A 13,156-nucleotide genomic window follows, 5' to 3' on the forward strand; every position below is an offset into this window, starting at 1 on the left:
AGGACAGAGGCACCTCTAGAATTAGGGGTGTGGAAGGCAAACTACAAACATGAGGCAAGGTACAATCTTCCCAAAAACACACCTTTTGCTTTTATGAATAACCTGATCACTGTATTTTATCTTAGTCACTCTTTCTCGCTTGTAGACATCACTGAGAAGGGTGAGTAACTGTATTTAATGCCCTTACCTCAATGGACCTAAATTGCAGATAGAGTGTCATAGCCACCACTTCAGTTCGGGCACCAATGCTGACCGTAAGGTTTATATTATAACATGTTTATGTTTGTGCCAGGCCCTTTCTGGAGGCATAGAGATATGAAGTAACTTGTCCAAGTTTGCACCAAGAGTAAGTGCCCAATTGCAGATCACTTTGCGATGCCGCTAGCTTGAACAAACACCAGAGTATGTGTTTGTGCGGGAGATGACGGGCCACTAGGGCTCTGCAGAATTTTATTTGGTTGAATTCCCTCATGTCCACATGGCCTGAATTTCTGTGACTGAAACACAGTCCAGGAGAGCAGGTTGCAGTAAGTGTACCTGAAGAAACATGTGCTTTCTACCTTATATGATATATGGCAGTTTGATTTGTTCCAAATAAACACCTTGAGAATATCCAGCCCAATGGATGCAACAGATAAAATGTCCCTATTACACTTCCTTTAAAAATGTTCATGAAAGGTATCATTTTATTTGTGTGGGAAAGTGACACTATCAAATAACATAATCTCTCTTCTCCCAAGCACAAATCCACACCTTCTATCCCATGGCAGTACCCCGGTTGGGTAGAATTGACAAAAGAGAAAAAATTGTTTCTTCAAAGTAAAATTGTCAGATTTAGCAAATAAAAATTTGCCAGATTTAGTAAAATAAAGCAAAGCATGCCGCATTGAATTTGAATCAGATAAACACCAAATAATTTTTAGTAGCACTATGTCTCGTGTAATATTTGGGATCTACCTAAACTTAAAGAAATTATTTGGTGTTTTTCTGAGACTTGAATATACCTAGGCACTCTGTATTTTCTGTATTTCAGCCTACAGACTACCACACACACACTGTCTCCTTTTCCCACTCAAAAGAGAGTAAAATTAAAGAACAAAATGCCAAATGCTGAAATTAAAAAAAAAAATATATATATATATATATTTATTGGTGCATTGTAGTCATACATCACAATGGAATACAAGACTTGTGAGGCTATACAAGCACACATCATCCAATTAGCCCTTATCCAATCCCCATCCCATTCCCTCCTCCTCCCTCGATCCCATGCTTGATTGGTGATTAACTTTGATACATTTGTTTACGTACATCATGAGTTTTAAAAAGAGTCCATCCTCCCCCATCCCACTGTCTCTGATTGGTCACCCAAATTGCTCCTCTATAGGGCCCTTTCTTCAACTAGATCTCCTCCTATTACCTATTTCTTCCTAGTTTTTGCATATTAGGGAAAGCATCTGTTTTTCTATTTTCTGTGATATTTCTCTGTATATGCCACATTGCAAGTTCCGATCCCACTCTTGAGGGCCCTGGCACTGGCCTGGCCACCTGGCAGACTCTGATGCTGGCCTCGCTGGTTCCAGCACCGGCCTTGCCTCACAACAGGCTCTGATCCCGGCCTCACTGGCCCCGGCACCAGCCTAACCCTTCAGCAGGCTCTGATCTCGGCCTCGCTGGCCCTGGCACCAGCCTAACCCCTTGGCAGGTTCTGATCCTGGCCTTGGAGGCCCCAGCACTGGCCTTGCCTCACGGCAGGCTCCAATCCTGGTCTCGCTGGCTGTGACACCAGCCTAACCCATTGGCAGGCTCCGATCTTGGCCTCGAAGGCCCCCACACCAGCCTTCCCAGCCTCACTGGCCTCGGCACCGGCTTCACCCCTCGGCAGGCTCCGATATCAGCCTTGGAGGCCCCAGCACCAGCCCAGCCTCATGGCAGGCTTCGATCCTGGCCTCGCTGGTCACAGCACAGGCCTAACCCCTCGTCAGGCTCCGATCCCGGCCTCAGAGGCCCCAGCCCTAGCCTTGCCTCATGGTAGGCTTCAGTCCCAGTCTCGCTGGCCCCGGCACCAGCCTAACCCCTCAGCAGGCTCCGATCCCATCCTCGGAGGCCCCAGCACCGGCCTTGCCTCACAGCAGGCTCCAGTCCTGGCCTCGCTGGCCCCAGCACCAGCCTAACCTTTAGGCAGGCTCCAATCCCAGCCTCGGAGACCCCAGCACCAGCCTTGCCTCACAGCAGGCTCCAATCCCGGCCTCACTGGCCCTGGCACCAGCCTGACCCCTCGGCAGGCTTTGATACCGGCCTCAGAGGCCCAGCCCTGGCCTCGCCTCATGGCAGGCTCCGATCCTGGCCTCAGAGGCCCCAGCCCCAGCCTTGCCTCACTGCAGGCTCCGATCCCGGCCTCACTGGCCCAAGCATTGGCCTGATCCCTTGGCAGGCTCTGATCCCAGCCTTGGAGGCCCCAGAACCAGCCTTGCCTCATGGCAGGCTCCGATCCTGACCTAGTTGGCCCCAGCACCAGCCTAACCCCTCAGCAGGCTCCGATCCTGGCCTTGGAGGCCCCAGCACCAGCCTTGCCTCATGGCGGGCCCCAATCCTGACCAGGCTGGCTCCGGCACTGGCTTAACCCCTCAGCAGGCTCTGATCCTGGCCTCGGAGGCCCCTGCACTGCCCTTGCCTCATGGCAGGCTCCGATCCCAGCCTAGCTGTCCCCGGCACTGGCCTCACCCCTCGGCAGGCTTCTATCCAAGCACCCTCTTCACACAGCATGTTGTCCCATGTTCCCAAGCATGTGCGGTAGTAGTGTTCTGCCTCTGGGGTTATTTCTTCAAAAGATCCAGGTGTGTTGCATCAGATCTCTGCCTCTCCTAAGTACTGGCCACTGCTGTTGTCACTGCCTCCACCATCTCAATTCTTTCCCAAACTCTCTTCCCACACTGCATGTTGTCCAGTATTCCTGAGCATGCGCGACCATAGCATTCCACCTTTGGGGCAATTTCTTCAGAAGATCAGGGTGGGTTGGATCAGATCTCTGCCTCTCCCACCAAGCCTCCACCGCCACTGCAGCCGCCGCTGCCAACACCGCCTTCCTCCTAGGTCTCCGCTGAGCTCCCTCCTTACAGATGATGTCCAGGATTCTTAAGACTGTAAGGAAGAAGCAGTCCCCCTTCGTGAGGAATTTTTCCAAAAGTTTCAGGTCAGTTGGTTATGTTTTGTCTGTATGTCCATAATCCTGGCTGCCTCCCTGGCCATCTTGACCCCTCTCTAATGTTTTTTCTTTTCTTTTCTTTCTTTTCCTTCTTTCTTTCTTTCTTTCTTCCTTTCTTTTCTCTCTCTCTTTCTTTCTTTCTTTCTTTCTTTCTTTCTTTCTTTCTTTCTTTCTTTCTTTCTTTCTTTCTCTTTCTTTCTTTTTTGAAGAGGTTGTGGGATCAGGCACTCGGTAGCAATGGATTTTTCTCCCTTCCAAGAGCAGATTCTCACAATCTCACCACGAAGCATCACAGCCTGAGTTCCTCGGTACCCGCGGCTCAGTCTCCAGCCCAGCACCGGGTCTTCTGGGGAGCAGGCCAGGCCGCCAGCCCCCAGTCTGGAACTGGCCTTCCCGGGAGCGGGCCAGGCCGCCCACCCCCAGCCCGGCTCCAGGTCTTCCTGGAGCGGCCCAAATGCTGAACTTTTAAGAACTGAGGGTAAGCCAGGGGCATGGTAGTGCAAGCCTCAATAAATGTAAACAAATAAACTGGGCTGATGTGTGGCTCACAGGTAGGATGCTTCCAGGGTTCCATCCCCAGTATCAAGAAACAAAACAAGCCGGGTGTGGTGGCACATGCTTGTAATCCCAGCATTCGGGAGGCTGAGACTGGAGGATTGCGGTTCGTGGACAGCCTCAGCTACTTAGTGAGGCCCTTTGCAACTCAGTGAGACCTGGTTTCAAAATAATAAAAAATAGGGCAGGGGCTGTAGCTCAGAGGTTGAATGCCCCTGGGTTCCATCCCCAGACCCTCAAAAAAAAAAAAAAAAAAAAGAAACAAAACAAAAAAAGGGCCAATACTAATTAGTTTGCTGGGTCAGTTTTATTTTTCTTTCTGAGATGGGAAAACTCTGGAGTGGGGAGGGGGCAGAGGACTGGAGCCGGGGCAGAAAGCAGCACTACAGAAGGTAGCCACTTTTTGCCCCTCGAGTAGATGCTCCAAGCAGTAGCAGCCAGGAAGGAAAGCAGGTGTCAGGGACGTGGGCGTGGCCTGCATAAGCCCTGCCTGCTGACCACCGTCCCAGAATGCTGTGCAGGAGCACGTTGTCTGCCTCCCAGAGTACCCTGCGGCAGCAACCGGATGTCTGTCCCACGGGACCTGCTGGAAGTAGCCGTGCTGCCCTCTAAGGGCCTCTCTCCTGAGATGGCTGAGGCCAGATGTAGAGGCCCGACCCACGGAGAAGCAGAAAGGGAAGAGGGCCCCCTCTGTCCGCTGAATGCGCAGTCAGCCTACCCTGGTGCGGAGGGGAAGCAGGACCAAAACCTACGGCCCGAATGGTACCCAGAACCCCCAGCCAGATGTGGGGCGCACGCCTGTGACCCCAGTACTTAGGAAGGCTGAGACTGAAGGATCATATTTGAGGCCAGCCTCAGCAACTCAGCAAGACTCTGTTTTAGATGATAAAAAAGGGCTGGGAGTGTAGCTCTGAGGCAGAATGCCCCTGAGTTCAATACCCAGTCTAAAAAAAAAAAAAAAAAAAAAAAAGCCCATCGAAACCAACCCAACGAGAGCCCAAACGGGAGGTTGCATGCGGAGAAGTTTCAGTCCTTGCGCATCTGAATTCGTGGTACGGCGCTTCCTATCTGCCTCGTGCAGACAGTTCACAGTGCTGGCGGTGGCAGGATGTGCGCCAGCGTTCAGCCAGGGCTGTGGCAGCTGGTGGTGTGGCCAGAGACTGCACACACACCACCGAGCATAACACTCCCCCTTGCCCTGGGCCGTGTGGGAGCCCCCATGCACCAGAGCATGCCTTCCCATTGCCCCCCACGGCGAGCTGGGCCCGCTGTGGTCACTGGTGGGCACTGGGAAAGACTCCTACTTGCTCTTTTGTGCCACCTGGGCGTCGAGGTGATTGTCAGGGGGCGTGTTTATGGCTGTTTGGTCTTGAGCAGATAGTTTGCTTCTGGAACCCAGTTTGCTCACCTGAAAAATGAAAACAAAATGCCCAGCTCGTTGGGTCACTCCGAGGATTAAAAGCGATCATGTGTCGAGAGCCCATCTAGTGCGGTGCCTGGCACCGCAGCACAGGTGCCATGTGTCAGTTTTATTGGGTAGAAGCAATTTGTCTTTGGGCAGCCCCTGACCTTGTCTTCTCACCTCTTTCTTTAAGGCCCTTTCTTGTGTTTTCTGTTTAAAGAAGGGCCAGATATCCAAGTGGGACTGTTCCTTAACTTTTGCCAGGATCATTGCATTTTAGCCTCTTATCTAGTTGCAGAATGAAAGGCTTGAGATGATAAGTGGAGCTTGTTAGGGAGGAAATTTTTGGAGTAGGGAACTCTTCCTGGGTAGGGGAATCGTAGCAGATGGCAAGTGCCCCCTGAGAGGAGCAAGGTGACACCGGGCTAGGCACTGCTCTGGGCCCAGCTTTTGGCACAGGGTGATGTTCTAGTGTCTCCAGCAGTCGGCCAGGCGATGCCGGGAAGCCTATAGGTAAAATTCCAGCCAGCAGTGCGCTTCAGGGTCACACTCCAGCAGATGTCTATTCTTGGCCGGGGCAATTAGCCTCAAAGTGGAAAGTCAGCAGGAAGAGAACAGGGTCCTCACGCAGGAAGGGACATGACTGATGTGCTTTTGGTGGCGTGCGCACCCACAGGAGAGGGCAGGCAGCTAATTAGGTGAGCTAATATTAATGGAGATTCTGCTGATCTGAGTGGGGATAGAAAGACTTATAGCTTGAGGTAGAAATTTTTACTGTGGTTTCGGTGCAGCTGTTTTGACACAGGTGTGACATAAAGGAAAAATGTTTTCTACTTCCAAGTAAGGTGCACAACAGTCATTGCTGACTCTAAGCCTGTCCCTAACGCCATCTGAGTGAAGCTCAGGGGTGCAGTTGGAGCAAGGAAGGGATAAGGGCGTGAAGGGCTTACTGTGAGCACAATGGCTGACAGTACAGCAGACGCTGGAAGTTCCTGGCCTATAAGCTTAGCCATGTCAGTATGCTACTGCGCGAAAAACCGTATTAAAATGGCTTTGGCTTGCTGCGACTGCAGCCATCTCGAGTTGTAACTGAAACCATTGTCTCCAAGTAACGTCTTTCCCACCTAGTTTCCCAGAAAACTATAAATAAGACAAAGCCATTAGAGTGGTGTGTGGAGATTTGCCATCAGGATGTGTCCCATTCTGGTATTAGCTTGAGATAAACCAAGGCACATGTGGCTTGGATGAAGACACTTTTGTCTTGACCATTTTATCAAGGCTGTCTCTTGACTCAAACTGTGGTGGTCTGCCTGGTCTTGCTGCTGCCCAGGGACACGCTGCTTTCATTAAGTTTTGATCTGCCCGCCTATTTATTTACTTATTTATTTATTTTTGTAGTCCTGGAGATGGAACCCAGGGGCATCCAAGCTACACTCCCAGCCCTATTTGTATTTTTTATTTTGAAAAAGGGTCTCACTGAGTTGCAAAGGGCCTCACTAAATAGCTGAGGCGGTCTGTGAACCTGCGATCCTCCTGTCTCAGCCTCCCAAATGCTGGGGTTACAGGCATGCACCGCCATGCCCGGCTGTCTGACCATCTTCTTTGGTCTCCTGGCAGGCACCGTGGTGCCAGTTCTCAAACACTAGGACTGGGTTTTTCTGGAGCACATGTCAGGCATAGAGTTCTATGAATGTGCACGGAACTTGGCAGTCTCCTAGCCAGTGTAGAAGAGGGAGAAGGGATGAAAACAATATTCAATGGATAGAAACCCCAGGTTTCGGTCATCAGTTGGGGAGAGGAAGGAAAGGCTGCCGGGGCACAATGGGCTCCTCCTGGGGGTATGGCTTCAGGATGTTAGCATCCTAGCTAGCCCAGAACATGGTCCATAAAGCCATCCTCCTGCATCTTGTCGGTGGGGCTCACAATTCAGGACAGACCCTCTGTTCTCCTCTTGACACCCCTACAGGGTGAGCCCAGCCATTCCCAGGACTCTGTCTGTCACCTTGGTGTCCAAGGTCCTGGCTCCAGCTCCTTAGATCAAGACAGGATGGCACTGCACCTGACGGGAGTCCATGCGGCCACTCACCCTTCCCATGCGCATCCCTTCTGTGTCCATCACCGGGATGTTTGCGACCCTTGGCCATCTCAGTCCCATACATAAGTGTTTGTCCTGCGGCTCCCTTTTCTGCCTTTGCTGCTCTCATTACACTTCCATGTGGTGAAATCCTACTTGCTCCATGGGATTTCAGTCAGTTTGGCTTCTCTGGATTCTTTCTTGAACCCTCTCTCACTATTAGTATTATTAATCCTTCCCTTTGGTGGGCTCCAAAGCCCTCACTTGCTCTTTTTTTCATGACTAAACATATGGTGTCATAATTATAGACCCTGCTTTCCAACTAGTGTGTAATCTTCTTATAGAGAGACAGGATCCTCAAAACTCAAAACTCCACAGGGATCCTAACTGTTAGCATTTCCCACGTGTCTTAGAGCATTGGCTCTGTTGGATGTTAATAAACATGTATCTGGTTTTATTAAGTCACAAATACACATGGTAGACATTGTTGTTGCTATATCCATTTATACAGATGAAGGAACTGAGTAACTTGTTGAAGGGCATATACCTAATAAGTGGCAGAGCCATGATTCACACCCAGGAGCTGTTGTCGCATAGCCCGAGCTCTCCCCTGCCAGACTGTGCCATCCCTCTGGGTAATAGACACCATATCATAACAAGTTTTAGCAACAAATGCACAACTTAAACACTGGGTTAAGCCAGGTGTGATGGCCCATGCTTGTAATCCCAGTACTTGGGAGGCTGAAACAGGAGGATCACAGGTTTGGGGTCAGCCTCAGCAACTCACTGAGACCCTGTTTCAAAATAATAAAATAAGGCTGGGGGTGTAGTACATAGGCAGAGTCCCCTGGGTTCAATCCCCAGTGCCATAAAAACAAGCCAGCCAGCAAGCAAACAACAGAAGTCCACTGGGTAACAAAGTTAAATAGATGGGTCTTGGTGGGGAATGCAGACTTCTCAGAACTTTTCTTACATTACCACACATTGTGAACTTCCAAGAGGAGGATACTCTTAACAGAAATTCTCACGTCTTCGAGGCTTATACACTTATTTTGCCAAAGATTATTTGGCTGTTAATGTCTATGTAATACAATCTGGAAAGCATTACTTTAAACCAGTGTTTTCAAATGCACACCACACCGTAGGTTAATTATCCAGAGGTTAAACTGGACTGTTGTAATTTTATAGCTGTATGATATATTTATCACAGTATTTAATGACAAGGCCACCAATATTTTTGCTTCAGTTTGCTCTGGCCAATGAGAGGGGCTTCCTTTCTTACTTTTTCTTCCCAGGGACAGGACAGTTAGTTTGGAAGCTCCTTTTCTTTGACAGAGGCCCTGTTGTACACAGGATCAAATGCCAGGGAAAGCAGGCAGGTGGCCAGTGTTTTATAGCTACTGGGTATACATTGATACTAGGAATAGGGGTATACCTAGCTTATTAGACAAACGGAATGGGCCATTTCAGGGGCGGACAAGTCACAGTGGGATGGGGAGGTGGGTAGAGCTGGGAATTGGATGGGGAGCAAGCTTGTGGGCTCAGGGCCTTGGACTGCAGTGCAGCTCAGTCGAACATTCTCAATAGGACGTCTTCCTATTAGAATGAGAGCCCTCACCTCTCCTTTCCACAGAGGCGTCTCCCCTAGAGCTCCTCCTCTCCCGTCATCTGGCTCCTAGTGTTTGTTTCAGTTCATAGTTTGAAAATGTGCCATGGCCGGACAGTTGGGACACATGACCCTTGAGCACAGAGAGCCACTCCATCCGGCTCTTGCTGTGGTAGAGATACTGGTGTGTAGAGGAAATTATTTATTTATTTATTTGGGGTACTGCAGATTGAACTCAGGGGCATTCTTCCTTGGAATTATAGCCCAGTCCTATTTTTTATTCTTTATTTTGAAACAGGGTCTCACTAAGTTGCAGAGGGCCTCGTTCAGGTGCCGAGGCTGGCTTCGGTTCTTCGATCTTCCTGCTTCAGCCTCCCAAGTACTGGTATTACAGTCTCTCTCTCTCCTCTCCCTCTCTCCTCTCTCCTGTCTCTTTCCTCTCTCTCTCCTCTTTCCTCTCTCTCTTCTCCTCTCTCTCTCTCCTCTCTTTCCTTTCTCTCTTCTCCTCTCTCCTCTGTCCTCTCTCTTCTCTCTCTCTCTCCCCTCTCTCCTCTCTTTCTCTCTCTTCCTCTCTCCTCTCTCCCTCGCTTCCCCTCTTAGTTCTCCCATCTTCTTTCTTTCTCATACTGGGGATTGAACCCGGGACCATTGGAACTCTGAGCTAAACTCCCACTCCTTTTTGTTTTGTTTTGGAAATGTGTCTGGCTGGGTTGCTGAGTCAGAAGGGGGATGTTTTCTAGCAGCATGACTAACTGGCAAGGGAAGACTGAGAGGATTTTCCAGGGCCTCCGAGTGTGGACAGATTTTATCACCAGCACCCAGTTCATGCAGATCAATGGTTTTCACTATTTCAACCCTCCCCATCCAAGGCCCCTTGGTTTGGCCACCTTTTCCTGTCCCTTGTCTACTTCTCTGACCCTTCACTTTCTCTAGAAGTTTTTGAGTGTGTGACAAAGTTAGGAATAGGGGGTTTGGGGTGGAAGGGGGCAGAGAACAGAAGAATAATTTTGGATCATTGGTGGATTTGCATTCACCATGCTCTTTCTTTCTCTCATGATCAGGAATGAATAGGATAGTTTTTATAAAGGATAAGGATGCCTGTTCATTTTGCAAGTAGGAGGTTAGGAATTTTTTTTAGAATCAAACACTAAGCAAGAAAAAAACAAATCCAACAAAAACCCAAAGCAAAAAAAATCCAACAGAAAATGCCATTCGGTTCAAACTTACGGCCCGTAGGAAAAATTTCAAAAAATATTCCTTCAAAGGGCAGAACAGCAGGCCTCCCATTTAAGCTTTGTAACTGTTAGAGGATGTCTCTCTCTCACATATCACTTTGAAATCTTACCCTTCTCATCCGGGATGATCAAATACCTTTTCTTGCCGTCTCTCATTTTGTGGTCCTGAATAAGACTGCCATTGTTCTCCAGCAGGATATAGTTTTAGTGTCACCTCATTCTGCAAAGTATTGACATAAACCAGCACTACTCTTGGATCTGCCTTTCTTTTTTGTCCCCTTTCTTCTGAGCCTAAAGAGGTCAGCTCAGAAAGGCAGCTGGATTTTCTAGGTTAGGACCGACTGGATGCTCTTTAGGTCTTTCAGAGGTGAAGGGATTGCTCCGCCTAGCCACCCACTGTGCCTGGGTAGCGATCTGCTATGGTCACCATTAACGAGATGGCTTTCCAGATAACTCTGGCCAAAGTGGACTCGGAAGAACTTCCCCCCACTCCGTTTTGTTTCCAAAGTCAATTTATTGAATATTAAGTCATAAAGCCAGTGATATAATTTTAATGAAAAATATCCTGTATCACTCAAGACTTAAAAGAACAAAAATACCCCTTAGAAACACTGCTTTGAAAAATAATCACATTAACTTTGCACACAACAGAATCCTTTCTTAAGCTTTATTTAAGAAATCGAGTACTATATAGTTCAATATATATAAGACACATCCAGTATTGTGTTCCTGATAGCAAGTGCATAGATTTTGTTAAGATATCATTTTCACTCGATAGAAACGTTTCATGGTCACATGAAGATAATATTCCCAGTGATTTTGCCCAAGCATGAGAGGAGAAAACAGAACACAGCAAAAATAGTGAACTACAACAGAAATGAAAAAAAAAACAAACAGTGAATTAGCAGAACAGTCGCTTCCTGATAAGTGAATAAGCTGATTGTTTGGTCACAATATTCACTTATCAGGAACGATTCACAGTACGTTTTGATCACTGTGTTTCCTAGCCTGCTAGCTAAGCCTCTGAGCCCATGGACCACAGGCAGCCGCTGTGGGCTAGGCAGGTGTGTGGCTCCCATCAGCAAGGAAGTGTTGATGGTGCTGCCCAAGGCGGTCCATGCATGGCAGACAGGCCTTGTTCACACTGCAGTGTGGTGTTTTAAAAAATCAAAGCTGTAAGTATAAATCTAAGCAGGGACCAGCTTTGTCGTCATCAGTGCTTAAAAGAACTAGCATTTTCACCCTCTTCTTTGGAGAATTACTTTGTTGTTTCTAAAACAACAGAAACTGGCTTTGTATTTCCCTTTATTTACTGAGCACGAGCATTTTGCCTCATGCCAAATGGTGGTTATATTTCCTTATTTAAAAATAAACACTTGAATCGTGTAAAGATTTGGATCACACTCTTTCCCCACTCTTCCCTTCCCTCATGCCTCCCAACGCCCCCAGAAAAGAAAGAAAAAGAAATCACACCCTTCGCCATCTTTTCCCACTTGTGGAAGCAGTGGGTTTTCAGAGGCCATCTGCTGAAGGCTGTGAGGAGGTTTAAGCGGAAGTGTCGGCAGGAAGTCAGCTCTCCTCCGTGCAGGTTTGGAGCTGGTGGCAGTCACTACCGTGAGGTGTTGGCCTAGGGGAGAAAGAGCCGCCTGTCCTCCACCTCACTAGGCCCCTCTCTTGGTGACCCGACTAAAAAAATACAATCTTGGGGCCAGAGGGGCAGCTGAAACCAGAGGGCAGAGAGCCTGAGCACCTGCAGGGAGAACTCTCATTGGCACCAGGTGCTGGGTGGCCTGAGGCAGACAGAGCTTGTGCGTCTGAAAAGTTGGAAGGAGAGAGGACACAGGGAGCAAACATTAATGGAATCTTTTAAGAGCACTTTAAGAGCATTCAGATTCCTGAGCATAGGAGATGGGCAGAAAAGGGAGGAGGGCCCGCGGCCCATGGTGTACAGGGTATGTAAGGAGAGTTCTTCTCTTTCTGACAACTGGGGTCTGGTGACGGGGGAACACGGCTTACTCCTGTGTGTTCATCCAGGCAGGTGTGGATGCATATGGCCTTGTGAGCATTCCTTTAGAAATGGCCCCAGAGGATTCTATGAGGACTCAGTGGGAAAGCTTCACCTCCCCCTTCAGACTGAGCAGGCTTCCATGTGAGCACTTGGAAATATTTCCTTCCTTTTCCATTAGTTTTAATAATTAAAGCCATTCCTGAATTCAATTAGCTCGCTGGAATAAATAATTTAGATTACTTTTCTATACATATCTATTGATTGATGGCAACACACGGAACTCGGTTTAACCCCTCTCACATCTTCTCTTCACCAGCTAAATTTATTTTGTCTTCCCTTGAGAGCTCCCTTCTTTTGAAAAAGCGATGGGTTTGTAAGAGCTTGACGGTAATGATAAGCTTTTGGACTCGGGTTTAGAGAGAAGAAACCCCGCACCTGCTGCTCGTTTTCTTAAGGTTCTGCAGCAACAGAACGCATCGAGTGTTAGGAACTGCATCTGAAGACTCGTGGCGGGGGGAGGCCAGGGCAGGAAGTGGACTGGACCTGTGTGATCAGAAGACCACGAGTGTCTCGGCAACTCCAGTGGGTGGGCAGTGGTGTAGGTGAACCACAGGGCACAGTATCACCTTGGAAGCAGTGGTCTGAGTGGGCCGTTGTACAGAACTCAAAGGTGGCAGTGTGCAGTTTCCCCAAATCAGATATTCACTTAGGTGGAATCGACTGTATCTTTACACGACATATAGAAAAAAACAGAGGTGAAACAGTGAGGCGTGTAGATGCATTACCAACACAGAATGACTACCAACGACACAACACGCAGAGAGAGAAACAAGTATTAGGAAAATGGTTTAATATTGGAGACAGAAGCCAAAAACCGCATCACACAATAACATACATTACAAAAATAAGTTTGACTGTTTCAACTACACGGTTATGTTCACAATGAGGACAGAAGAATCAGAAAAACTTTGATCTAATCAGCAAAAAGCAAACCCCTAAAGTTTAACTAATACATGTATCCACTTAAAGTGACTTGAGTACTTCTAAATCTAATTACCTTATTGTGTAACT

Source organism: Muscardinus avellanarius, assembly GCF_963383645.1.
Source record: "Muscardinus avellanarius genome assembly, chromosome: 20".
Taxonomy (NCBI): Eukaryota; Metazoa; Chordata; class Mammalia; order Rodentia; family Gliridae; genus Muscardinus; species Muscardinus avellanarius.